This window comes from Struthio camelus, chromosome 11 (genome assembly GCF_040807025.1).
Source record: "Struthio camelus isolate bStrCam1 chromosome 11, bStrCam1.hap1, whole genome shotgun sequence".
In the NCBI taxonomy this organism is placed as follows: Eukaryota; Metazoa; Chordata; class Aves; order Struthioniformes; family Struthionidae; genus Struthio; species Struthio camelus.
In genome coordinates, this window is record NC_090952.1 from 3,035,716 (window position 1) to 3,058,173 (window position 22,458).

General features: G+C 63.8%; 1 long non-coding RNA gene across 2 annotated transcripts in view; it reads right to left on the reverse strand.

The window, feature by feature from the left end:
• LOC138068822 (uncharacterized) overlaps positions 1–7,819 on the reverse strand; it is a 70,682-nt gene extending 62,863 nt beyond the window's left edge. The window contains exons 1-3 of one of the 2 annotated variants that reach the window (XR_011143583.1): positions 7,704–7,819; positions 6,135–6,376; positions 5,548–5,865 (exon numbers count right to left, since the gene is read on the reverse strand). This is a non-coding gene — a long non-coding RNA (uncharacterized lncRNA). Of the gene's footprint in view, positions 1–5,547; positions 5,866–6,134; positions 6,377–7,703 lie in introns of those variants that run through there. The other variant, XR_011143584.1, reaches the window with a different exon arrangement.
• Between the last annotated feature and the right edge of the window lie 14,639 nt (positions 7,820–22,458).

Sequence of the window (22,458 nt, forward strand, 5' to 3'; positions counted from 1 at the left end):
TCGTTGCAGGAAACCGAGCCGCGTCCACGAACCTTGCAGTGTGGCCAGGGAGCCTCCGAGTATCGTTGTAGGAGAGCGGGCAGCATCCGCGTGCCCTTGGGTGCGGCCAGGCAGCCTCCGCGTGTTGTTCTAGGAGGCCGGGCAGCCTCCGCGTTCCTTTTGGTGCGGCTGGGGAGCCTCTGCCTGCCTTTCAGTGCGGCCAGGGAGCCTGCGAGTGTCATCCTAAGAGGCCGAGGAGCCTCTAAATGTCGTTCTAGGAGACCGGGAAGCCTCCGTGTGCCATTGGGTGCGGCCAAACAGCCTCTGAATTTTGTTCTAAGAGACCAGGAAGCCTGTGAGTGTCTTTCTAGGAGATTGGGGAGCCTCCGTGTGCCTTTGGGTGCAGCCAGGGAGCCTCCGTGTGCCTTTGGGTGCGGCTAGGGAGCTTCCGCGTGTCGTTCTAGGAAGCCAGGAAACGTGCACGTGTGTTTGGGTGCAGCTGGGCAACCTGCGAGTGTTGTTCTAGGAGACCGGGCAGCCTCGGAGCGTCATTCTTGGAAGCCAGGCAGCCTCCGAGTGTCATTTTAGTCGACCGGTCCGGCTCCGCGTGCGTTTGGGTGCGGCTGTGCAGCCTCTGAATTTCATTCTAGAGACCGGGGAGCCTCGGAGCGTTGTTCGAGGAAGCAGAGGATCGTCTGCGTGCTTTTTGGAGCAGCCAGGGAGCATCTAGTTTTGTTCTAGGAAGCCGGGCATCCTCCACGTGCCTTTGGGTGCGGCCAGAGAGCCTCCTCGTCCCTTTCGGTGCAGCCAGGGAGCCTCTGCATGTCGTTCTAGGAGACCGGGCAGCATCCGAGTGTCGCCTTCGAGTCAGGGGAGCATCCATGTGTCATTGTAGGAGACCGAGCAGCTTCCGAGGATCGTCGTAGGAGACCGGGCAGCCTCGGAGTGTCGTTGTAGGAGGCTGAGGAGCCTCCGACTGCCTTTGGGTGCGGCCAGGGAGCCTCCGAGTGTCGTTCTACAAGATCGGGGAGCCTCCGAGTGTCGTTCTGGTGAGTTGGGGATCCTCCGCGCGCCTTGGAGTGCGGCCGTGGAGCCTCCGCGTGCCTTTGGGTGCGGCCAGGACCCCTTCGTATCAGGCTCTGCGTGTTCAGACGGCCTTGTGGCAGGCTCTGCAGGCTTGGGCGAGCTTGGAGGGGCTCTGCGGTCTCATTCGGACCCTTTTGGAGGTGGCCGAGGCCCTCCGTGTGCCCTCTGGGGTGCCGCACACTCCTGGGGGTGTTTTTTGGCCCCATCCCAGCCCCCTTGGTCTGTCTGTTGTGGTGCCTCTGAGTCATTTGGTGCCTTTTGGTGCACCTGCGACCCCTCGAGGTGGCTTTGGGGGGTGCCCAGACCCCATGTTGTGCTTTTGCGTTGTCCTTGACCCCTCGGTGTGCGTTTGTGCCCGCCGCGGGGCTCTTAGGTGCCCCGTGGTGCTGCCCAGACCCATCGCTGCCCCTCTGGGGACGCCCCAGAGCCCTCGTGGTGCCCGCTGGTGCTCCCCAGGGCATTCAGTGTGCCTCTGGGTGCTGCGCTGGCGTCTTGGGGGCCTTTGGGGGTGGCCCGGCCGTATGGGTGTGCTCTGGGAGGGCAGCCGGAGCCCTGGGTGTGCTTTGCGGTGTCCGCTGGGTGCCTTGGTGTGGGTCGGTGGCTGCCTGGAGGCGTTTGTGGTGCCTTTAGGGTTGCCGGTGGCCCTTGGAAGGGGGTTGGGGTGCTCGGCGGAGGCCTCGTTGCCCCTTTGGGGGTGTCCTGGGCCCTCGGGGGTGTCTTTTGGTGCTGGCCAGGGCTTGTGAGGTGCGTGTGTGGTTGCTCGCAGAGGCCTGGCTGTGCCTTGTGGTGCCTCTGCGGCCCCTGGTTGTGGCTCTCCTGGTGGCCCAGGGGGCTCGGTGGGCATGTTGGTGCGTCGCGGGTGCCTGCCCGTGCCTTTTGGTGTGCCCAGGGCCCTCGGGGTGCGTGTGGGGGGGCCCGCAGTGCCCTCGGGGTGCGTGTGGGGGTGCCATGGAGCCGTCTGGTGGGCCTTTTGGGGTGCTTAGAGGTGCTGAGGGTGCCTTTTGGTGTGCGCTGGGCCCCTTGGTGTGGCTTTTGGGGCACCGCAGAGCCATGTCGTGTGTTTGTTGGTAGGTCCCAGGCGGGTCGTTGAGGCTTTTGGGGCACCACAGAGCCCTCACTGTGCTTCTGAGGTTGCCCTGGGCGCCTTTTGTCTGCCTTGCGGTGTGTCCTTGGCTGCTCGGGGTGCGTTTCAGGGTGCCCCAAAGCTTGGGTGTGCCTTGTGGGGTGCCAGCCCCTGCTGAGGGTGCCTTTGGGTGCTGCCCTGTGCCCTTGGTGTGTGTTTTTGTGCTCCGCAGAGCTCTGGCTGTGGCTTTTGGGGTGTCCCAGGCCCATTTGTATGCGCAGTTTGCTGTCTGCTGGGCTGGAGGTTGTGGCTTTTGGGGTGCCCCTGGCCCCGCGTTGGGCCTTTCGGAGAGGCCTGGCGCCCTCAGCAGTTTTCTCCTGCTGCCCCGGGCTCCTCGGTGGGCGTTTCGGTGCAGCCTGAGCCCCGAGTGGGGCTGTGGGTGCTCCCCGGCGCCCCCGTTGCACGTTTGGGGCTGCCCTGGAGCCCGCGGTGTCACTTTTGGCGCCCCGCAGAGTGTTTGCCGCGTCTTTCAGGGCTTTCCTGGCCTCTCGCTGTGCTGCTCGGGCCACGCGGACCCCCCCCCGGTGTTTCTTTCAGAGTGCCTCAGCCCCTCGGTGTGCCGTCCGGGGTGCCCGGGGCCCCTTGGTGTGCTTTTTGGGGTCACCCAGACCCCTTGGTGTGCTTTTCAGTGCCTGCTGGTCCCCTTGCTGTGCCTTTTGGTGTGCCCCAGAGCTCGGGATGTGGCTTTTGGGGCACCGCAGACCCATTTCTTGTCCTTTTAGGTAGGTCCTGGGCCTGTTGGTGTGTATTTTGGGGTGTCTTAGCCCCCTCGGAGTGTCTTTCCTTGCACCCCAGAGTGATTGGGGTACCTTTCAGGGTGCCCCGACCCCTCAGGTTGCCTTTCAGGGTGCCCCTGGACCCTCAGTGTGGCTTTTGGGGCACCCTGCACCCCTAGGAGGTGCCTTTTGGGGCACCCCAGAGCACTTGGGGTGCTCTTCAGGGTGCTCTAGCCACCTCGGGGTGCTTTTCCTGGAGCCCCCTGTAGCTCTTTGAGAGCTCTCTAGGCTTTGGTTTGCCTTTTGAAGCATCTGAGATGTTTCTGCTCGCCTGTGGGGATGTGCTGGAGCCCTGGGGTTTGCTTTTTGGCTCCCCAGAGCCTTGGGGGTGGGTTGTTTGTTTGTTTGTTTGTGTTTTTTCCCCTTCCAGAGCACCTCGGAGCCCTCCGTTTGGTTCCTCGGCCCGCCGCTCGCTTCTCCGTGCGCCCCAGGCTCCTCGGGTTGCCTTTCGGAGCGCCCTCGATGCTTGGATTGTCTTGTGGGGCACCCCAGAGCGCCCCCCCCAACACTGCACCCTGCTGGCTTCACCCCAGCCAGGCGGGGAGGGGCTCGTGCAGCACCTGCAGGCAGGCAGGAGGCAGAGGAGTTTGGCAGCGATCCCCTTGCCCTGCCCAGCACCAGGAGGAGGAAGAGGAGGGAGCCGCGGTCCTGTGCCCGCGGAGCCCTCTCTGGCCGGGCAGCGCCCGGCAGCTCAGCCGTCAGCAGCCGGGCAGAGGACGGGGCACCAAGGGCTCTTGTCTTTCCCTTGCAGCCCGCCCGGCCCTGCGGCAGCGCCAGCGGAGTCAGCGAGACGGCCAGGCCCTGCCCCTGGCCCCCAGGGACCCGATCCCAGAGCCCAAGGGGGAGAGCAGCCTCCTCTCCAGGGAGAGCAGCGTTGCCGGCCCGGCCGGGCCCCCAGGCGGTGGAGAAAGCAGCCACGGCCGCTGCGGGGCCATCTAGGTCCCCGGGGCCCCGACCTTTCCGCGGCTGGACGTGGGCGGTCCTCGTGACAGCCAAGGTTTGGGCGTCAACTCGGCTGGGGGCACGTGGCCGAGCAGCGAGGGCGCCCCAGGCACAGCGAGGCCGCGGCGCTTTTTGCCCCGAGCAGCTCCCTCGAGCGGGAGCGCCGCCAGTGGGGCCAGGCCTGCCCCTGCCCCCCGGGGGAGCCGGTGGGGTCGAGGCCGGCCCCCGACACCCACCCCTGCCCTTAAAGGCAGGCTTGGGAGACTGTCAGAGTCTTCAAGCCTCAGGGTGCTCTTCAAGTAGCTTGGAGTCCCTTAATTTCTTCCCAAGTCCCTCAGTGTAACTGGAAGACCAACCTCAGGGACTCAGCCCACCTGGGAGACCTCTCTTCTGCAGGGCTCCCAGGTCAGCTGAGTTCCTTACAAGTCCCTAGGGGCTGTCAGAGTCTTAAAGTCTCTGGGGGCTCTGAAGGGAACCAGGAGGCACTGAGGAAGACATTAAGGAGCTCCAAGTACCTGGAAGACCAACCTCAGGGAGTCAGCCCACCTGGGAGACCTTTCTTCTTCGGGTCTCCCAGATGGGCTGAGTCCCTGAGGTGGTTCTTCCAGTAACTTGGAGAGCACCCAGAGACTTGAAGACTCTTAAAGTCTCCCAGCCCTGCCTTTAAGGGCAGTGGTGGGTGTCGGGGGCAGGCCTGGACCCGATTGGCTCCCCCGGGGGGCAGGGGCCGGCCTGGCCCAATGGGGGCCCTGGAGGCCCCTGGGCTCCCTAGCCCAAGAGACTTGTGTGGGGACAGAAATTCAGCAAGGCTTTTTTGCCCCCACACAAGTCTCTTAGGCTAGGGAGCCCAGGGGCCTCCAGGGCCCCCATTGGCTCCGGGGGGGGGTGTGTGTGGCCCAATGGGGGCCAGGCCTGGCCCCCACGCCCCCCACTGCCCTTAAAGGCAGGGCTGGGAGACTTTAAGAGTCTTCAAGTCTCTGGGGGCTCTTCAGGCAACTTGGAGTCCCTCAATTTCTTCCCAAGGCACTCCCAGTCACTTGAGGAACCACCTCAGGGACTCAGCTGACCTGGGAGAACTGAAGAAGAGAGGTCTCCCAGGGGGGCTGAGTCCCTGAGGTTGGTCTTCCAGTTACACTGAGGGACTTGGGAAGAAATTGAGGGACTCCAAGCTACTTGAAGGGCACCCAGAGACTTGAAGAGCCTTAAAGCCTCTCAACCTTGCCTTTAAGGGCAGCAGGGGCAGGCCTCAGCCCAGACCCCCACACTCCCCAGCCTCAGGGCTTTGGTGGGGGGCACCAAAAAGCCCTGCCCAACGGCTGCCCCCACACAAAGCCCTGAGGCCAAGGAGCGCTCGCTGCTCCCTCGTCACCCCGGCCTTCCCCGCTGCCTCCCGGGCTGGAGCTGGGCTGCCAGGGCCCCTGCTCAAAGAAAGGGCCAACCCGGGGGCGAGGAGAAACAGCCCCTTGGGACAGGAGCTCTCACCTACTGCAGCGAGATGGCCCCGGCTGCCAGCTGCCCCCTCTCCGCTCCAGCGCTGCAGCCAGGAGCTCTTCCCCGAGCAGGGAGAACGCAGCCTTCGGCAAGCTGCGAGCAGGCGTGAACAGAGACCGCGCACAGAACACAGCACATGGCACCTCGCCTCAGCTGGGGCTCGCGCCAAGTTTTATTGCCCAGAGCCCAAACACCTTCGCGCGGTGCCACCGTGCCCAAGTCCCACTTGGCGCTTCCTGGGGAGCAGGACGAGCTGGCAGGCGCAGGCCGCCTTCCTGCTGCGGCAGCTCCTGGAGGGGTGCGTGAAGGCCAAAGCCAGATTCTTGCTCCTTCGGGTGGGGGGGGGGGGTCGTCTCTGGGAAAGCAGGTCACTTCCTCAGTGCAGCTGGAGTCTGAAGCTGGGGCCCCAAAGAGCTGCGGGAGGGGTGGGCAAGAGATGAAAGAGCAGCTCTTGCCAGCAACCAGCACCTAGGAAAACAAAACAGAGCTCTTCAGAAAGAGCAGGACCAGGCACTTTCCCTCTCTCAACACTCGGGCCCGACCCCGCATCCCCCCTGGGGAGCGGGCGCTGGGGCTCTGCGCACTGCGGCTCTGCCTTCTGGCCTTCAGCGCATCCACAGAGCACGGCTCCTGCTGAAAACAGAGCAGAAACGCACACAACTAGTGGCCCCAAATATTAAAAAACAATAATAATAATGAAATAAATAAACCAGAGCCATAGCTTGTCTGGCACCTACCAGGCCTCAAAGGTCTCGGAAGGAGCCCGAGCGCCGCTGCTCTCTGCGTGCTGCCAGTGATGGGCAAAACGCCTCTTCCTCCCATACGCAGCTCAGGCCCATTTCTCCTCCTCCTTCGTGTGCAAGGCGACAGCGCTGAACACCAAGAGGCCTGCCTTCAGGGAGAAGGCGCCGGCACAGTACAGAAATGCCGAGGGGACGCAACGTTCCTACTGCGTGGGCTGCAGGGGACGCCCAGACACCTAGAAAAGGAGAGACCCTCTCTCGAGTCTGGCACTGCACCACAACACAGCAACAGCATCTCTTGCGCACAACTCACGCTCCCTCTCCTCTTTAGTGCCCCCTGCTTCCCTAAAAAGGCAAGGGAGCTCCAACAACTCCAAAAAGCAAAGCCAAAGAGAAGCAAGTCCAAAGTCCTCCAGTCCCTCCTACGCTCCAGTACATTGCAGCCCAGCCAGAGCTGTCCCAGAGAGCCCCTTCCCCTGGCACGAGACATTCCCACCGGCCTTACCTGCGGAGAGGAGCCCCGGGGAGCGAAACCCAGTCGGTCATGACCTACTGGGAACTGAAACACCCCACAGCCCTCTGGCAGCGGGAGCTGCACGCCCCAGTTGCCCCCTCAGACAGACAAAGCGGCCACGTTGAACTGAGCCAGGCAACAGAAAAACACAACCGACAAACACAACCGCAGAAACACAACCGAGCTCTCAGTGAGCACATCAGCTCCCAGCGGCCACAAAGGAAGCAGACAGAGATCTTGCAGAGACAGGACACAGCTCCCACTACGCTTCTCAGCTCCCCAGGCAGCTGAAACCCCAAAACAGCCTCGCCAGTAAAACACCTTCTGGTTATGAACTTCAAAGATGGTTTTTCCCCCTGGCCAAATGATACGCTCTGATTCCACTTTCTACAGCAAAGGCTGAAAGCTCTGTACTGACAGACAGACAAGGAAGGACCCCGCACCAGCGCCACAACACGCCGCGCCACCACCAGGCTCCAGCTGCTCCCACAAGGCTGGGAACCAGCCTGCCAACACCCGCACCCGAAGAAAGCCCGAGGAAGGGCGGCAGCCGCGCTGGAAACCTGCCGCCCCCGGCAGCGGACGAGCCCCCGGCGGGGCGGGAAGCGCCACCCGGCCGCCTCGGGGCCGCCAGGGAAGCCCCTGCCCGAGCGCTGCCCCCTCCCCGGCGCTCCGGACAGCCCGGCTGCCGGCTGCCAACGCTCCCTCCTCCGGCGCCGCCCGCAGCCCGCCGGGCACTCGCTGCACGGGCCGGCAAACAGCGCCCGCAGACACCCAGCGCTCCGCTGCCGGCGCTCGCTCCTCCGCGGCGCCCGCCGGTGCTGCCAGCAGCTCGCGGCCGGCACCATCGCGCACGTCCCGCTCGGTCCCGCCGCGCTGCCAACGGCGCTGCCACAACCGTTGCGCGTTGCCCAGGCGAGAGCGACCGGCCGCCCCGACCGCCTCCCCGCGCCCGGCCCGGCCCCCCCGCCGCCCCCGAGCCCCGCCGCGCCACGACCCGCCGCGCGTCCCGCAGCCTGCCGCTCTCCAGCAGCGCCGCGCCACCGCACCACACAGGACGCGACGCCACGCGACGCCACGCGACGGGACCCGGCCGCCGCCGCCAGGCGCCACCACACAGCCAGCCACCCCGCCGCCATCTTCGCCGCCGGCCGCTCGCTCCCCCCCACCCCCGGCCAGAGGCGGGAGCGGGGCGCCAATCAGCGGCGGGCGGCGCGCAGGCGCCCTCCAATGGCCGAGAGGCAGCTGGCCCGGCCGGCCAATCCCCGCGGCGGCCCGGGCGGAGGGCGGGAGGGAGCGGAGAGAGGCCGGAGATGGCGTCCGGCGGCCGTGGGCGCCGCCGAGCGGGCGGGCGAGCGGGCGGGCGGCGGGGCCGGGGCTGCCGGCGCCAGGGACGCGGTCCCCGCTGTCCCCCCTCAGTGTCCCCCTCGCTGTCCCCCGTCCTCCCGCCCGTCGCCGCCCGGTCGGCTGTGGCCGGCGGCAGAGGGCAGCGGGGAGGGCAGGCGCCGTGCGCGGGCAGGGCAGGGGCTGCGGGCAGGGCAGGCAGGAAGCGGCGCTGCCTCGTGTGACCCACGTCGAGGCCCCGCCGAGCTCCTCCCGGCCCGGGTCGCCCCCGACGGGCTCGCCCGGTCCCAGGCCGCTCTCCCCCAGCTCATACAGTCCTGCCCAGGCTCGTGCGGGCTTGCGCGGCGCTTGCACAGCCCCTCGTCCAGCCCGAGGGGCTCCTACGGCCCCGCACGGGTCTCCGCGGGCTTGTGTAGTCCCGCGCTGAGCTCGGGGGGGCCCGCGCCCGGCTCCACAGAGTCACAGCATGGTTGAGGTTGGCAGGGACCTCTGGAGATCATCTAGTCCAACCCCCCTGCTCCAGCAGGCTCCTCTAGAGCGTGTTGCCCAGGATCGCATCCAGACGGGTTTTGAATGTCTCCAGCGAAGGAGACGCCACCACCTCTCTGGGCAACCTGTGCCAGTGCTCACTCACCCTCACAGTCAAGAAGTTTTTCCTCAGGTTCAGGTGGACCTGCCTGTGCTTCAGTTTGTGCCCGTTGCCTCTTGTCCTGTCGCTGGGCACCACGGAGAAGAGACTGGCCTCATCCTCTCGACACCCCCCAACCACCCTTCAGATACTTGCACACGTTGATGAGATCGCCTCTCAGTCTTCTCTTCTCCAGGCTCAACAGGCCCAGCTCTCGCAGCCTTTCTGCAGAGGAGAGATGCTCCAGTCCCCTCATCCTCTTTGTAGCCCTCCGCTGGACTCTCCCCAGTAGTGCCATGCCTCTCTTGTCCTGGGGAGCCCACAACTGCACCCAGGACTCCAGGGGAGGCCTCCCCAGGGCTGAGGAGAGGGGCAGGATCACCTCCCTCCACCTGCTGGCAACACTCTTCCTCAGGCACCCCAGGATCCCATTGGCCTTCTTGGCCACAAGGGCACACTGCTGCCTCATGCTTCACTTGTTGCCCACCAGCACTCCCAGGTCCTTCTCTGCAGAGCTGCTTGCCAGCAGGTCAACCCCCAGCCTGTCCTGCTGCCTGGGCTTCTTCCTCCGTAGGTGCAGGACCTTGCGCTTGCCTATGTTGAACTTCAGGAGGGTCCTCTCCGCCCAGCTCTTCAGCCTGCCCAGGTCCCTCTGCATGGCAGCACAGTCTTCTGGCGCATCAGCCTCTCCCCCCAGTTTAGTATCATCAGCAAACTTGCTGAGGGTGCACTCTGTGCCTTCCTCCAGGTCATTGATGAATACATTGAACAAGAGTGGACCCAGGACTGAGCCCTGGGGGACACCGCTAGCTACAGGCCTCCAACTAGACTCTGCGCCACTGACCACAACCCTCGGAGCTCGGCCATCCAGCCAGTTCTCAGTCCACCTCACTGGCCACTCATCTAACCCCCACTTCCTGAGTTTACCTGGGAGGATGTGATGGGAGACAGTGTCAAAACCCTACGAGTGCCTATGGGCCTGAACAGGGCTTGTACGGGCCTGTGCTGAGGTTACACGGGCTCGCGCCAGGCCCCGCAGGCTCATTTGCGTCCATGCCGGGCTCTGCAGGGTCCTACGGGCCCCCACAGGGCTCCACGGGCTTGTACGGACCCACATGGGGCTCTATGGGCTCATCCAGGCCCCCGCTGAGCTGGTGCGGGTCCCTGCCGGGCCCTAGGGGCTCGTGCGGACTTGTGCTGGGCCCTCCAGGCTCATACAGGCTCGTGCCAAGCTCATACAGGCCTGTGCCGGGCTCTACAGGCTTCTAAGAGCCTGAACGGGGCTCTAGGGGCTTGTACAGCCCCATGCCGAGCTCACATGGGCTTGTGCCAGGCCCTGCAGGCTTGTACGAGCCCTTGCTGGGCTCTGCGGGCTCGTACAGACCCCCACGGGACTCCACGGGCTCGTAGGGGCCCATGCCAAGCTTGTAGGAGCCCGTGCCAGGCCCTAGGGGCTCATATGGGCCCTTGCCAGGCTCTATGGACTTCTATGGGCCTGCACGGGGCTCTGTGGACTCATACAGAGCTGTTTGGGGCTCTATGGGCTTGTACGTCCCCATGCTGAGCACATATGGGCCCGTGCCGAGCTCTGTGGGCTGGTACGGTCCTGCACAGCGCTCTACGGGCTCGTACGAGCCCACGCCAGGCTCTGCGTGCTCATACGGGCTTGTGCCAGGCCCTGTGGGCTGGTACGGGCCTGCACTGGGCCCTAGGGGCTCCAACGGACTCGTGCTGGGCCCTATGGGCTCATACGGGACCGCTCCGAGTTCGTACGGGCCCGTGCCGGGCTCTCTGAGCTAGTATCAGTTTGCCGTTATCTTTGCTACCTTACGTCTCCCTTAGGCCTCCTTGTTGCAGTCTTTCTCCTTTCCCTTCCTCCCCTTAGACACGTCCTGTGTGGTTTCCAAGACATGTTAACCCCATCTTCTGTGCCCATAACTGAGGCTCTAAAGGAAGGCAGGCAGACAGCAGGAAAAGGCGGCAAAAGGAAAAGAGCGGCTTTTTGATAGGAAGCCGACAGTCTTAAAACCCATTAGGCTAGTAACTGGGGTGGAGTTATCTCATCGAACTTTAGGAAGCCAAACTTAAGGTCTGAACTGCTTCTCCGGGCTCCCTCCCTAGGCTGTGGAGAAAAACGGGCCCTTCCAGAGAGCCCTTCACCCAATCGATCCCAGAGAGCGGTGGGACTGCAGAAGGACTGCACGTCTCTAGCCGTTATGTCTGCCACCGGAGGAAAATGATAATCCTGTCTGAATGTAGTCTCAGGTGTGCTAGGAGTGTATCAAAGCATCTGGAAAGGACTCTCGCCACGTGGTGAGCCGAAATCCCGAATTCCAATTGTGACTCTGTGAAATACTGGGGTGCCAGAGGATTTCCTGGAACTGAGAAAGAGGTAGAAAAGCATGAGCAGACTAGTCAAAGAGATGCCACTTTCCGTTAAAGGAACGGGAGCCTGGAGGAGGGCTCTTCAGGAAGGAAAAGAGACAGCTGAGAGAGGTAGGAGAGAGCTGCCTGGAACGAAGTGCTGTGGGAAAGGGGAACAAGGCAAGTCTCGGTGTCCTTCAACAGCAGCTGGAGCTAGGAGGTGCCATACTGGAAGAGAGAAGAAAAGGAGGTATTCTTTCAGCCCCAAAGGGTTGGAGAATGGAAGCAAATTAAAGGGCGTGCTTGATTTGTGGCCACGTGGAGACAGGAGAGCGAAGTAGAATTGCTGCTCTAACTTGTGCTGTTGTTGTTGTTGGTGGTGCTAGAAACAGATCCCCTCCGGTGAGGGGAAGAAGTCATTGCCTAGTGAGGAGAACAACAGCTTCTTTGACTACTCCCTCAAGAAAAACATAAAATAAACACACTCCTTGTCTTGGTGTGTTTGCTTCGAGCCTAATTAGGAATAGTAGAAAAAAAATGACATCACATTCCCCAAGAAAAAACACTGGTATTTACTGCATTTGTTCCTTTAATGATTGGAGATGGGGGGGGGGGTCTTATTTAGGCTGTGTATTGGCTTTGGTACATCAGGAAAACGGGAGACCAAGCTGACCAAACAGTGTGTGTCCACTTGGCACGTTGTGAATAGCTCTCGAGATAACACTGACCTTAATGACTATGTCCCTAGTGAATAGAAAAGGGAGGGCACCTGCTCACATGCGGTTTTACACACGCACCCCCGCACCCCCCCCCCCCAAATTAAGATGTAACTCTTAAATCCTATCCTAGGGGATCATCTTAATTATCTGCATGGCAGACAGCTACAGTTATTTTGGATGCCTTAGTGCATCATAGCGAGTGGGGTACCCCAGGGGTCGATACTGGCTTCGATCCTGTTCAAGTTGTTCCTCAGAAACTTGGCTGAAGGGACAGCGTGCGCCCTCAGCGAGTTTGCGGCTGTTCTGAACTGGGCGGTATGGTTGCAACCCTGGAGGGTTGTAGCGCCGTTCAGTGGGAGCTCGACAGGCTGGAGAGATGGGCAGAGGGGAAGCTCATGAAGTTCAAGCCAAGGAAGGGCTTGAAGAGTCCTGCCCTGCAGGAGAAACACCCTGGTGCAGCAGTACAGGCTGGGGAGTGAGGTGCTGGGAGGGCAGGTGGCCAGCAAGTTGAGCACGAGGCAGCAACGTGCCCTTGTGGCCAAGGCGGCCAACGATCTCCCGGGCTGCAGTAGGCAAAGCACTAGCAGCAGGTGGAGGGCGGTCATCCTCTCCCTCTCCTCAGCCCTGGTGAGGCCTCGCCTGGAGTCCCGGGTGCAGGGGTGGGCTCCCCAATACAAGAGAGACATGGAGCTAGTGCAGTGAGTGCAGCTGAGGGTTCCTCAGATGCTGAAGGGATGGGGGCATAGGAGGAAAGGCTGCGAGAGCTGGGCCTGTTCAGCGTGGAGAAGAGAAGACTGGGGGGGGGGATCTGACCAATGGGTAGAAATATCTGAAGGGAGGGTGTCAAGAGGATGGGGCCAGAGCCTTGTCAGAGGGGCCCACTGACAGGAGGAGAGGCAGTGAGCACAAACTGAAGCACAGGCAGGTCCGTCGGACCATGAGGACAAACGTCTTTGCTGTGGGAGTGACGGAGCGCTGGAACAGGCTGCCCAGCGAGGTCGTGCAGTCCCCATCCGTGGGCATAGTCAAAAGGCATCTGGCTAGGGTGCTGGGCAACCCGCTCTAGGTGACCCCTCTGGATTGGACTAGATGATGTCCAGAGGTCCCTTCCAACCTCCACCGCTCTGTGAGTCTGTGACCAGAGCCCCATGGAGGCCCAGCGGCAGACAGAGGTGGCCGAGGGGCAGGCAGCCGTGCGGGCCTGAAGGGATGTGCCCTGCCCCTCCCTAGGGCGGCGGGTCACAGCAGGGTCCTTTGTGACCCCGTGGTGCCCCATGGTGTTGTTGGGCACCACTATGGCATGAGCAAGGCAGTGTCCGGGAGGATGGCAACAGGAAAGGAAGGAGCACGCAGGGCTGCTGAAGGAGCCCTTGAGCGCGCGATGTCTTTCCCTGTCGCCCCGGGCAGCCCCGCAGTGCGAGGCGTTTCCCCAAGGCACCCCCAGCTCAGACCTGGGTAAGAGGGCTGGGGCTGGGGCTGAGCAGCTCCCCAGGGCCTCAAGGGGGCCCTTGGCCATGGCCATGGCCAGGAGAGGAAGGAGCAGGCAGGGTGATGGGGTGGGGCTGGAGCTAAGGTGCGGGAGAGCTGGCGCCAGGGCCCAGCACACCTGCAGCGGGCAGGGGGACGCCAATGTCCCGCAGGGAACCACCCTCTGCTGGTGGGGTTAGCGAAAGGTTTTCCTTCCAAGAACATCTTGGCAAAGCCTGCGGGCATTTTCCAAATGACACCTTTTGCATGGAAAAGCCACAGCCGTGGGCTCGGCCTTCTCCAGCCAGGCTGTCTGCTAAGCCCAGGGGGACAGTGCAACTGTTTCCAGGTGCCAGGCCCGGCCTTAGGCTGCTCCATTCCCAACCTCCCCCTTTTCTTCCTCCCTGCAGGATGGAGAGGAGACCTCCCAGGCACCCCCGGGTGGCCTGGGAGAAGAAGGATGGCTCCGTCAGCCGCCCTAGGGTGGCTTTGAAGGAGAAGAAGGATGGCTCCATCAGCTGCCCTAGAGCAGCTTTGAAGGAGAAGGAGGAGGATGGACCCCCCAGGCACCCCAGGGTGGCCTGGGAGAAGAAGGATGGCTCCGTCAGCCGCCCTAGGGCAGCTTTGAAGGAGAAGGAGGAGGATGGACCCCCCAGGCACCCCAGGGTGGCCTGGGAGAAGAAGGATGGCTCCGTCAGCTGCCCTAGGGCAGCTTTGAAGGAGAAGGATGGACCCCCCAGGCACCCCAGGGTGGCCTGGGAGAAGGAAAAGGAGGATGGCTCCGTCAGCTGCCCTGAGGTGGCTTTGAAGGAGGAAGATAGATCCCCCAGGCTCCCAAGGGTGGCCTGGGAGGAGGATGAGAAGGATGGCTCCGTCAGCTGCCCTAGGGTGTCTTTGAAGGAGGAGGAGGAGGATGGACCTCCCAGGCACCCAAAGGAAGCCTTGGAGGAGGAGGAGGAGGACGGAGGCCCTTCAGAGAGCCACCCCATGAGGGCCTGGGAAGAGGAGGAGGAGGAGGAGGAGGAGGAGGAGGAGGAGGAGGAGGACAAAGACGAGGAGGAGGAGGAGGAGGGTGGACCCTCCACCTCCACCAGGGTTGCCTGGGAGGAGGAGGAGGATGGAGGCCCTTCAGGGAGCAGCTCGCAGCCGGAGCAGTGCTCGCCCCAGCCATCGCAGCCAGGTGAGCGAGTGGGCACCCCTGGGCTGGGCAGGATCGGGGGCTGCGAGCGCACCCGGCAGGCTGGCATGCGGGGTCCCCAGGAGCCTGGTGGCCCGGCGGTGCCTGAATGCCGGGGCCTGCTCTGAGCTTGGGAGCCAGCCCCCAGGAGCGCATCCCCCCCAGGGGGCCGGGGGGCGGTGGAGAGGAGCAAAGGGGACACAGCTCCTGCTCCACGGCCCAGGCAGGGGCAGGCAGCTCGGCTGGCGGGAGACAGAGCTTTGCAGCCTGCGCGCGAGCAGGTTTCTCAAGGGGACGCGCTTGGGGCTTTCCCCCGTGGGCTGGGCTCCAGCCTCGCCGCCTGCCTGCTGGGCACCTCCTGGACAGGCCTCAACTGGTTCCTGTCTGCTGCCAGCCCCGACAGCTCTGCCCACTCTCTTTCTTGGTCACATCTAGGGCAGCTTCTGCCAGGAGAGGAGGAAGCCCTGGGAAGCATGCGCACCTTTCTGCGAAGCGGAGGCAAGGTAACGGCAGGCACTTGTGCCTGGGCTGTGCCTGCATCTCCTGGTGGGCGGCCCCTGCACGTGCAACGCTCAGGCGGCCCCGCAAGGGCTGCTGGCTGTGCAGAGCTGCTCCCGTACGGGCACGCCACGCACCGCTGCGTGGCCGCAAATGCTCCGGTGCTGCTGCCCATGCCTCTGGCGCACTTACGCTCTCCGTCTCTCTCCTGCTGCTGCCAGGGAGAGGCCGAGAAGCTGCAGTTTCTGGCCGACGTGTGCATCCTCTGCAGAGGCGCCAGCACGGATGTCTTGCTGCGGGTCCTGCTTTTCCTGTGCAGGGTGGATCTGGCAAAGGCAATCGAGGTGAGGGCGCAGGCCGGGGCCTGGGGGAGTGGGCAAGCCTAGCCGGGCACTGGCACACCAGGGAGGCCAGGACTGGGGTGCGTGAGCGTGGGAAGGTGGGGAGCCCTTGCTCGTGAGCGCAGCGCTGCCCACTGCAGGGCTCCAGAAGCCACCGAGAGCGGGGCAACGAGGGGGCTGCCCTGGGTGCCAGCGCTGGGGTGCGACGGGGGCACCTGGGCTCTGCCAGCCTGGCAGGCTCCTCGCTGGCTGCTGACAGCTCCCACGCCGCGTCCTCGCTGCGCTCTCCAGGTGCTGTTGCGAGAGGAGCCCGTGGAGCAGCTGAGCACTGCGGTGCGGCAGCAAGCCTTCCTCGCCATCGCTGCAATGAGGTAGCTGCCCCAGCCCCTGCCTTGCTCAAGGCCTCCACAGCCTACGGACCTGACGGCACCAGCTGCAGCTGGGCGGCATCTCCCGTTCGGGGGCAGTCTGAGCGAGGCGTCTGCGGGGCCTCTGCTCTCCCCTGCACGGGCCTTGACAGTGCTGGAGACGGGAGGGCAGAGAGGGCCCCGGAGCCCTGTCCAGTGTCTCCGGACTTTGCTCACGAAGGCTGAGGCAGGAGCTGCAGAGGGTATCGGGCACATGCTGCCGGACCGTCCTCTGTCCCTGGGCCAGCATCACAGGAGGAAGAGGCGCCTCCCCAGGGGCCTCCCCACCTCGCTCCCCTAGCAGCATAGGCTCTGCCGCCCACCAGCTCTGGAGGTGCCACCGTCAGCCCCCGGCTCTGAGCAGCGCCTCTCCCTCCTTGCAGCAAAGCGAAGCTGGTGCTAGATCGCAACCAGCAGACAAGCCTCCTCCAGTCCTGCTTCTGCGCGGTCTTCTTCCTTCCTCCGACAGAGCACATGCAGAGCCTGCAGGCTGCCCTCTACTCCAAGGTACGCCCTGGCCGAGGGCTGCAGAGCCCGACAGTCCCCCTGGGCTGGTCCCCGGCTGCTCTGTGCCGAGAGATGAACGCAAGCTCCAAGCCAGAGCAGCACTGCAGCGTGGCTTTCCCACCCTCGTGCCTTTTCCCCCTTGCCCTGGCGATGGCCCCGCGTAGTGTCGCCGAGCTGGTCCTCGTGCGGCAGCTCCTCTGCCCTAAGCCTCTCCCCGGGCACCGCAGGGCCCTGGGTGTCCCCCTCAGGCTGCAGGGATTCAAGCCCCTCTCCTGCAGGCAGGGGGCTCCAGGGAAGAAGTGCCACAAGCCTCTGTCTTCCTTGCAGACGCTGGCTGCCCTGGACAGCATGCTGCAGGCGCTGGTGCTCACATGTCTCTCGCCTGCTCTCCTGGAGCTGCAGAACATCCTGCAGGTGTGGCATTTAGGCAAAGAGTGGCCTTCACAGGGACTGTTTCTCACCCCAAAACAAAGGGACTCTCTGGAGGGGACCTCCCTCTGCTCGGCCCCGCAGCGCTAGGGGCAGAGAGCATGCCGCAGGGAGAGGAGCGTCTCCCTCGGGGGAGCGAGGCTTCCCCACCGTGCTCTTCTGCAAGCCCAGGGTCTCCTGGCTGCAGTCAAGAGTCCTTTCTTGCCCACCCGACTCCTGCAGTGGAAGGCAAAGCCCTAACCCCTGGCCCTCCGCGACAGGAGGGCCCAGCGGGCCCTTTCTGGCAAGCAGCAGAGGCTGCAGGAGCCACGGGAGCCTGCTGCCTGCCCGGCTCCAGCCGCTCAGCCGAGGGGACTTGTCCCTAGTTTGGGGGGACTCGCAAGGCAAGAACCCACTTACGGGCTTTGCTCCTGCTCCCAGGAGCTGAAGGGCAAAGCCGAGCAGGCATCAGCAGAGCTGCCTCGCTTGCAGCAGCTGGCAGGTCACCGCGCAGACCAGCAGCTTTTCTCCTCCCAGGTCCTGCTGCCCTTCCTCCGGTCCAAGCAAGCAGCCACGCGCCAGAGGGCTGTGGGGCGCATTGCCGAGCTCACGCAGCTCCTGGTCACCCCTCCCTTGCTCAAGGTAAGCCGCCTCAGGACCAGGCAACCTCCAGGCGCCCCATCACCCCTCCATGGTGCTCCGGAGCCTTCTGCAGCTCCGCGCTGCCTCCAAGGGAAGCCTGGCTACAAGGTAGGGCACCCAGCAAGGCCCTGCCCCGAAGCTATGCTCTTGGCCATGCCTCGGTGGGCTTCCTCCTGCAGGCCCTGCTCTCCCAGACGCCACCTCTGCTCGCAGCCCTGGGCAGGGCAGCACTGCCCTGGGCACACGCTGTGGGCCCAACAGCTCTGGCAGCCCTCCCTGCCCAGCCCCTTTGGTAGGCCCTCCACAGCTCCCGCTCACCTGTGGTCCAGTCACGGCTTAAACGTGGCCTCGGGGCTTTGGTGGCAAGCAGCACCCTTCAGCCCTGCCTCCCTCCCCCAGGTCCGCTCGCCCTTGGAAGGAAGCAGTGACGGCCCTGACGACTGCAGGAGGAAGCAGTTCTCCATCCTGGGTGGGCTGGTGGGACACGTCATCCTGTGCTGTGCCTGCCAGGACCAAGGCACCAGTCACGGAGCTGCAGAAGCTCTTCACCACCTGTACACGTTCATCCTACAGGAAGAAAGTAAGAGAAGCGGCCGCAGGCTGAGTCCTCCCACACACGCACAGAGCCAGGCAAGGGCAGGCAAGACACCGTGCTGCCTCAGCCACTCTCCGCAGCAGCAAAGAGCCAGAAACTCCTGCATTGTAGGCGCAGGGCAAGCACTGCGTAAAGGCCAGGGCCCACAGAGGCCAGGTTCAGCGTAGCGGGCCCGTAAGCAGGAGGCCACGGGGGATGTGATCTGCAGCCAGCTCTCTGGGGAGAGAGGGGGCATGCACACACTACTTAATAAGCAGCAGCCACCTCCTAGACTTCACGCAGGGCCGTCAGCTGCCTTGCTGGAATCCCTCGCCCGCTTACCAACGGGCTGGAAAACCTTCAGCAGCCCCTGCTCCTCTTAGGGCTTGTGTCTCGCTTCCTACTAGAACGGCTGCTCAAACGCCTCTGCCTCGTGGTAGTCTTAAAAGCCGTTTCCCCTCCCACCTGCCTTGCGATAGGCCCAGGACTTCCCTGGAAAGCCTGCTCCCCATCCATTTCTGGCACGCCTGCTTTCTCTGCCAGCAACGTTTCTCGCTGAGGCCTGCAGGGTACCACCTCTGAGCCACCATCCTCCCTCCTAATTGCCCTGTGTCTCCCCTCCTGTCCAGGCATGGGGCTGTCCCAGGATAGCCCAAAGCACCTGCAGATCCAAAAGGACAGGGAAGAGGCAAAAAGCCGCCTTTCGCCGCCCAACAACGTTAGGGAAATCACCGCGGTAAGGAGCGCCTCCGTTGCTGGGACTGCCGGCCGTGGGGTCAGCACGATGCTCAGATGAACAGAGGGACCCTTTGACAGGGGGACTAACGGGTGCTTGCCGTCATCGGGCAGGGGGCTCACCTTGTTCTTGAGCATGGACTAGCCACAAGTTTGTGGCCTGGCCCCCCCCCCCCCCCCCCACCAGAGCTCTGCTTCCCCACAGGAGCAGCAGAGGGGCACCCTGAGCCCAACCGCCCACTTCCTGCCTGGGGCCATCACCCAGCCCAGCTCAACCCCTGCTCCTGGCTCTCCTGGCAGCACAGAGGCAGCACTGCCACACGTTTCTCTCCAGAGCCGCTCTCACTGCTCAGCTGGGCAGCAGCCAGCAGCACGAGGGCACTGCGTGTGATGCATCTCTCTTCCCTGCCTCCTTTGTCCTCTAGATGTTTGCAAAATACCTCCAGGCCTCGGAGAGAGCAGATCTCATTGTCGTAGCCATCAGGGCCATGAGCTGCTCGAGTGCCTTTGTCACGCAGGCAGCCGCTCACATGCTGGATGTGTTGGTGACAGAGGACGCCTCTCAGCTGAAGCACGTAAGTCGCCTGCGGCTGGCATGGCCGGGGCTCGAGCCCTGCAGGGCATTGTTTTCCCTCTGAACGCAGGTCTCCCCCCCAGGCACCTAAGAGCCTTTGAGGCCAGCACGGAGCAGTGGGAAGGGAAGCAGTTGGAAGGGAAGCAGTTGTCGGTGGGAGCTGGAGAAATGCCTCCCTCCATGCCATGTCCCCTGCAGGTGGCCAACATCATGAGGTGCATCTGCAGCTGCCTGATGGCCATCAAAGAGGCGTCTGCCCGGCACAGCGTGAACAGGGCTCTTCTGGAGCTGACCTGCGCATACCCTCACGAGGCAGTCGTGAGCCTCTTGCACTGTTTGCCGGCATGCAACAGGTACGGGGCTCAGCTGCCTGCAGGGCTCAGGGCCCAGCAGCCTTGGGAGCTCATGCCATGGGGGCTACCAGAGAGGTGGAGATCTCCAGGACCCCCGCTGAGGGACTGGCCCCAGTGCTGGTGCATGAGGCAGGGCTGCAGCAGGCAGAGGTGATCAGGCCTGCCTGGAGTGCTGCTCGAGTGAGCCGCAGAGCCTGGCTGCCTTGGTGCCTGCCTGCGCCATAAGGAACTGCAGCTCGGCCACGTGCTGCTGGTGGGGCAGGGCGCGCTGGCTGTTGCTAGCAAAGGGCAGTGGGCAGAGGCAGGGCTGGTGGCCAGCCTGGGCCCTCCAGGGTAGCCAGGCCACGGCGCGCCCAAGGCAGCCTGCTGACAGAGCGCTCGGGGCCTACAGCGCTGCCAAGGCCATGTGGCGGGTGATGGTCTCGGAGCCCGGCGCTGCAGAGAAGGTGCTGCCCCAACTACTGAGGCTGCTGGAGGACTCTGGGACCCAGGCTGCTGGACCCCTGGGCAAGACATCCGCCTTCATCGGGAACAACGCGGGCATCCTTTCGTGGGCTGTGAGTTTCCAGGCGAGGCCTCCATCACCTTCAGGGCTGTGCTTGCCTCCCCAGGCAAGAGGCAGCGCTCCCTTTCGCCCTCCCCATCTGCCCCCCAAGATGTCACCTCCCACAGGGCACACACACCTCAGGGCCATGGCCAGCAGGGCTCTGCCCAGCGTCTAGCCTCTGCTGGGCCAGTGCACTGGGCTGCCGAGCACCGCCTGGAGCCCTGCGCGCACAAGCTCGGGGCCTGCCTGGGCAGCTCTCTGGCCTCCTGGGTCTCTGCATCTCCTGGCCTTCCTCAGCAGGCTGGAAGCTTGTGCTAGGGGCAGGCTTAGCGGTTGGGACAGGGTTCAGGGCCAGGCAGGGCCCACGCACAGCCCAAGCAGGCTGCAAGGGCTGACACAGGAGATAACGCGAGAGCCGCCCCCCTCCCCCCCCCCCCAGGTTGATGTCCATGCCCACGCAGGAAGGCTCGATGGGCCCATGCCACAAACAGGAGCTGAGCCTCAAGAGCTTCCATGACTTAGCCCTGCCCAGACAGCCAGGCCGCGCGCACACCGCGCTGCATCTGCTGGGGCACAGGGCAGCGCCTGAGCCTCACGCCCCAAGCTCGGCCAGGGCAACACCATCTCACCACTGACAACCGTCTCTTGGGTGTTTGTTGCAGGCAACCAGGGCGCTGCACGAGATTCTCCATCAGCCCCTCTGCCCCCAGGAGGTGAAGCTCTTTTTCCCCCAACTCCTCCTGGCACTGCTCTTCCGCATTTCCCTCGCTCTCGAGATGATGCCAGAGGAGGTTGCTGTCTTCTGGGGGCAATGCCAACAGCATCAGGCTGCTGCCTCCAGCCCCACCAGGTACTGCCTCCCACTTCCCCCACCTCTGCCCTGCACCTGGAGCCAAGGCCAGGGCTCCCAGGGTGACCTGGCCTTTTCTCTGCGGGCAGGTGCGCAGCAGAGGCCATGAAAGCACTGCTCTGCTGGGCCAACTACAAGAGCCAAGTGCTTGCCCTGGAGAGCAAGGGCGCCTGGGACATGCTCCTCACTGCCGCCACCCACCACTGCGGAGTGGCTTTGCTGGCCATGTGAGAGCCCCCTTCTCCCCGCTCTCCCCTAGCCCTTCTCCCCACTGATGGGACGCCCTACACAACCCCCTTCCTCGTGGCTGACAGGCCGGCCCCAGCTCTCCACAAAGGAGCTGCACTCTCAGCCCTTGTCACTGAGGGATGGCACAGGGGAACGGCAAAGGGCTGGGTGTGGATTCGGGGGGTGGTCTCGCTCTGTCGCTGCCCAGCTCTGAGAGCTCCTCTCCTGGAGGAGAGCTGGTGTTACCAGGCACAAAAGAGGGTGATGCACAGCAGCAGTCGCCTCCCCCACCCCCACCAAGGGCAGCCCAGCAGGGAAGGGGCAGGAGGCACAGGGGAACACTGCAAGAGCCCGGGGGGTGGGGGCACGGGGCAGGACTCCACAGTGCGCAGGACATGGGCTGTGCTGCAAGGCAGACTTCAGGGCAGGAAGGGAGCTTCTCCAGCCTCCTCCACCAAAACGAGCCTCCTCCTGTTGGACACTGCCTTTCTAATGGCAAGCTGGGGTGGCAAGACACCACACCTCCAGGAGCAAATGCTGCTGCCTGCTGGAGCTGAGCACAAACATGGCCTCACCCTGCCTGGCCTGGCCTGGCCTGTGGGAGAACACCTAGACTGGGCAGTGCCATGCCACAAGAGGTTTGCCTGCCCTGCTCAAGGCCAACACTACCTTCTTCCCCCTGCCAGAGAGATGAGGAAGGCCCCCAGGCCCCAGCGTGCCTACATCTTCCACCACCTGCTAGAGCTGCTCAGCAGGGAGAAGCCCTCCCATGAGATCCCTGCTATGGCTTTCCTCGTCGAGGTGAGCTCAGCAGCCAGCGCTGCATCTCTGGGGTGCCTCAAACCACTCTGCTCTCTTGTGCCCACCACTGCACCGTGGGTGGCAATGAATGGAGCGGGGTGGTGGGTGCACTCCGAGCAGTACCTCGGTCCATTTCTGGTGGGGGAACGCTTGCCACTACCTGTCTTTCCTATCTATCTGCTTTGTGCCTGCTCTCCCTACTCAACTGCTCCTCAGAGGCATGACAGTAAGAGGCTGCAGCTGGTGGCCAGGCCTGGAGGAACAAGCGAGCTAGCTGCACAGCGTGCCCTGAGGCACAGGACAGGGCCACAGGGGCTCTCCCAACCACTGCTGCCTTGCCCGGGTCTGGTGGCCTTGCCCTCAGCTGGTGGTTGGATCCAGCACTGCAGGATATGGGGAGTCCTGCAGCTTTGTCAGTCTGCCACTGCTGTGTGTGTTTCAGCTGCTGGGCTGTGCTGACCTCAGGGGAGAGGACCATCACATCCTGAACCTCTTCCTGAGATACCTGCAAAGCCAGAGCTCAGTGATGCGCAGGCTGGTGTTCAGGGGCCTCCTCAGGCTGTGGGAGAGACCTGAGATGGTGAGCGAGCGGGGACAGCCAGCTGAAGCCATGCCAGAGGCCTGGGGCTGGGCAGGAGGG